This window comes from Triticum dicoccoides, chromosome 4B (assembly GCF_002162155.2).
Source record: "Triticum dicoccoides isolate Atlit2015 ecotype Zavitan chromosome 4B, WEW_v2.0, whole genome shotgun sequence".
NCBI lineage: Eukaryota > Viridiplantae > Streptophyta > Magnoliopsida > Poales > Poaceae > Triticum > Triticum dicoccoides.
The window spans coordinates 498,110,538-498,115,239 of record NC_041387.1 but is presented as its reverse complement, the minus strand read 5'-3'; positions in this window follow the sequence as shown (position 1 = coordinate 498,115,239).

The window sequence follows — 4,702 nt, the reverse complement described above, 5'->3', positions numbered from 1 at the left end:
GGGGGCTAAACTGAAAACACATTTCTGATTTTACGCCTTTGCTTCTGGAAGGCTCGTTTTGGGCCAAGTCATGGAGAAATATGCTTTCACCGACTGAAAGCACACTCCATAGAGTACGCTTCCACTTAAAACACGCGGGCTTGACCTACTATCACTTACAGCTGGGCCCCACCGGCTTCTCTCTCTCCTCCTTGTTCCTTTTTTCTTCTTCGCGATGTGGGTAGGGGCAGAGGAGGCCGAGTGCGGCTGGCGCCTACCCCAGCGCTTCCGGGCACCTCCACCTAGGGTCCAGCCACCGGTGGAATCAGGAAGAGGCATCATGGTCACCTAGGCTAGGTGCAGACACCGAGGAGGAACAGAGCAGCAGCGACTTGTGCTCCTACGAATGAAGCTGTCGACCAGACTTGGGGACGCGGGCACGGGCGTCCCCAGTGAAAACGTGAGGAGGTGGGGAGGCTCACCGTGCTCTGGTGGTTCGGATGGTGAAGAAAAGAGGAGGGAAGGGCTCAACATTACTCCAATTCGAGCAGAGGAAAGGCGGTGGCCGTGGCGGCCATGGATGCGAGGAGAGCTCCTCAAGCTAAATGAGTGGTTGGGAGGGGCCGTGGGTAGCAAGAGAGGAGGCTGAGGTGCAATGGCGAGCTCGGACATGGATATTTATAGCCAAGCCACTGCAGTGGCTAAGCACAACCGCTCGAGCGAGCTGGCCATGGTCCTAGAGCTCAAGGGCCACGTGTAGAGAGGGGGAGAGACACTGATAGGATTCACGCGGTGTGGAGGAGCCACGGTTGCGCTCAAGAAGGCTTGGGGAAAAAGCCAGGAGGAAGATGAGGACGCGTGTGCACTGTGCTATGGCGGAGCTGGCACGCTGAGGGAGAAGGAAGATGGGAAGCAGGGTTCAGAGGGTGCGCCTGGACGGAGGAGGGGGAGGGCGATGTTGTAGACATGGTGCGGTGGAGAGAGCTCGTGGTTGATAACCCACAAGTATAGGGGATCGCAACAGTTTTCGAGGGTAGAGTATTCAACCCAAATTTATTGATTCGACACAAGGGGAGCCAAAGAATATTCTAAAGTATTAGCAGTTGAGTTGTCAATTCATATACATCTGAAAGACTTAATATCTGCAGCAAAATATTTAGTAGCAAAGTAGTATGTAAGTAACGGTAACGGTGGCAAAAGTAACAATAGCAGTTTTGTAGTAATCATAACAGTGGCAACGGAAAAGTAACTAAGCAAAGATCAATATGTGAAAAGCTCGTAGGCAATGGATCAGTGATGGGTAATTATGTCGGATGCAATTCCTCATGCAATAGTTATAACATAGGGTGACATCGAACTAGCTCCAGTTCATCAATGTAATGTAGGCATGTATTCCGAATATAGTCATATGTGCTTATGGAAAAGAACTTGCATGACATCTTTTGTCCTACCCTCCCATGGCAGCGGGGTCCTATTGAAAACTAAGGGATATGAAGGCCTCCTTTTAATAGAGTACCGGACCAAAGCATTAGCACTTAGTGAATACATGAACTCCTCAAACTACGGTCATCACCGGGAGTGGTCCCGATTATTGTCACTTCGGCGTTGCCGAATCATAACACATAGTAGGTGACTATTGACTTGCAAGATAGGATAAAAACTCACATATATTCATGAAAACATAATAGGTTCAGATCTGAAATCATGGCACTCGGGCCATAGTGACAAGCATTAAGCATGGCAAAGTCATAGCAACATCAATCTTAGAACATAATGGATACTAGGGATAAAACCCTAACAAAACTAACTCGATTACATGGTAAATCTCATCCAACCCATCACCGTCCAACAAGCCTATGATGGGATTACTCACGCACGACGGTGAGCATCATGAAATTGGTAGATGGAGGATGGTTGATGATGACGATGTGACGGATTCCCCTCTACGGAGCCCCAAACGGACTCCAGATCAGCCCTCCTGAGGAAGAATAGGGCTTGGCGGCGGCTCCGTATCATAAAACGCGATGAATCCTTCTCTTTGATTTTTTCTCCCAAAAAGTGAATATATGGAATTGGAGTTGAGGTCGGTGGAGTCCCAGGGGGGCCACGAGGTAGGGGGCACACCCTAGGGGGGGCCTGCACCCTCATGGACAGGGTGTGGGCCCCCTGATGCTGATTCTTTCACCATTATTTTTTATTAATTCCAAGAAGTTGCTCTGTGGATTTCCAGGTCTTTCCGAGAACTTTTATTTCTGTACAAAAATAACACCATGGCAGTTCTGCTGAAAACAACGTCAGTCTGGGTTAGTTCCATTCAAATCATGCAAGTTAGAGCCCAAAACAAGGGCAAAAGTGTTCGGAAAAGTAGATACGTTGGAGACATATCAGTGGTATGGATGGTGGCCGAGGGCCCTGAGTGTCCAGAGCGCATCAAATGACATGCCAGCCGCGTGGTCACCATGTGCCCATGGTGTTGCCACATGTTTTTGGGCGGGCCAAGCATGTTTGGCCGGTTAGGCAGTCCCACAGTAGCTGCTAGGTACATGGAGACAACAGGAAGAGCTAAAGATGAGACTGAACTAAGCTCAAACCCTAATCAACAACAAAGTGTTTGATGAGTGGTGGGGGTAATGCACAAGTCCATTTGGCCTGATTTTTGTCTGAGGATGATCATCCAAAAAGGTGATCACTATGGCATGGTTTTAGCTCAATTGGAGGGGTATAGCTAGCACTTGCTTTGCAAAGTGCCAATCTGGCCAGAAAATGGAAATGGAAGTTGTGCTCAAGTAGGTAATTGGATTGAGCTAAAATTTGGTGGAGGATGATCATTTGGGCATAGGAAGGCACTGAAAAAATATCATACCATTTGGACAAATATTAGTGGTACTTCCTTCACAATGCTTCCCACTGGACAGAAACTTAGGGAAATTATTGAGAAATATTGGCAAGATAAAATGAGCTAAAATTTGGTGGAGGGAAGTTATATAAGCACTGGTACGCGTCAGTGCTATACACACGGTTTTTAACCCCTTTTCATGACGGCATTTGGAACCGTCACCAAGTGAGTGTGGGCGATTGGGGGTCCTTCCCACACGACCCAGAAACCATCGGGGATATGGAGCAATGATCCAGAGGCCTTGAAAAACGTAATCGTGTGTGATTCAACACACACTAAATTCTTTTGCATGTGTAGGATCAGTGATTAAACGTTTCTAAAGATGAAGTGAAACCAAACGGTGTGTCGTAATGAACCATTTGGGAAAGAATATGTAAGGAACCAAACGGTGTGCGACATGTGCCCTATAACACATGAGTTTTCTGTGGAACCCGTCTGCCATGAAAGACTCCATCGCACACGTTCTCCCAACATTTACCGTCTGCGATAATGTTCTATCACAAACGGTTCAGGAGCCCCTTCGCACACATACAAGTGCTGCAGACCATTTGTGATTTGTTGTGTATCGCCATTGGTTGCGGCTAGAGTGATGTGTGCTTTTCGATTGGGATGCCACACGTTTCCTGAAAAATTATGACCGGGATTGTATTTTACATTGGGCACGGTTTACTCCGAGTTCTCGTGTGCGATAACTTGATATCACAAACGGTTTCGGAGAGCCTACACACACGTAGTAGCGCTGCAAATCATTTGTGGTCTGCTGTGTATCACCGACGGTTCCGCTATGATTGATGTATGCTTTCCGATGTGGATTGCACACACTCATTTAGTTGAACCATGTGCAGAGCAATTGCCAGGTTAAAACAAAAATATCCAATTTTGAATCGGCATGCAAAAAGCAAATTCGCCACAATATTCAATTGAACAAATAAACAAAAATATCCCATTTTGAATCAACACACATAAAGCAAATTGGCCATAATATTCAATTGAACAAATAAACAAAAATATCCCATTTTGAATCGGCATGCAAAAAGCGATTCGCTACAATATTCAATTGAACAAATAGTGTCCAGAGGAAGAACATTCATCAGATTTTGCAACAATTGCAATTGAACATATGGTAGCTAAATTCCAACGATTTGTGCACACATATATGCATTACATAATGCATAATAGTGTACGAAATACAAAGACCTCATCAGATGGAAAACAATGGATCCATGCGTATATGTTTAGCGGCTAACTCTTCCTCAATGTTTCAGGAGAAGGCATGCTGAAATCTTCATTGTCACGAGTGGGATTGATGTAGTGATTTAGGAAGAAGTTGGTGATAAATCTCTGAACCATCAGCAATTCACCAGCCGGGAGAGGTTCAGGGGTCCTCGGTTCTAAGATGAGTTGTAGTATTTTTAAGATCAGAATGTGCCATATGAGTGGAGTAGAAGATATTAATTAAGATAGACTTACTGGTACTAATTCGCAAGGATCATCACAAATATCAGCAGATTTGCAGATGGAGATCATGTGTCTGCAAACATAGTATCCACAAAGGTTGGTCCCTGCTTCTTGCTGAGGACACTGAATTTTTTTGTACAGAAATAGTCCTGTATTTGTCCTGTTAGGAACAACCTAACCGGTGTTAGATGTATTGCTTTTTCTTTGGACAAAATAGAAAGAGGTTTATTTAGAAGCTTGAACATTTGACTAGCATAAGAAAATGTATTTGCAGACTATTGAAATTTTTTTCCGAAAATAACGGATTTCAGTGTGTTATCGGAGAAATGATCGCGTGCTGCATAGGTAGTTCCCTCTTGAACAGGTTCC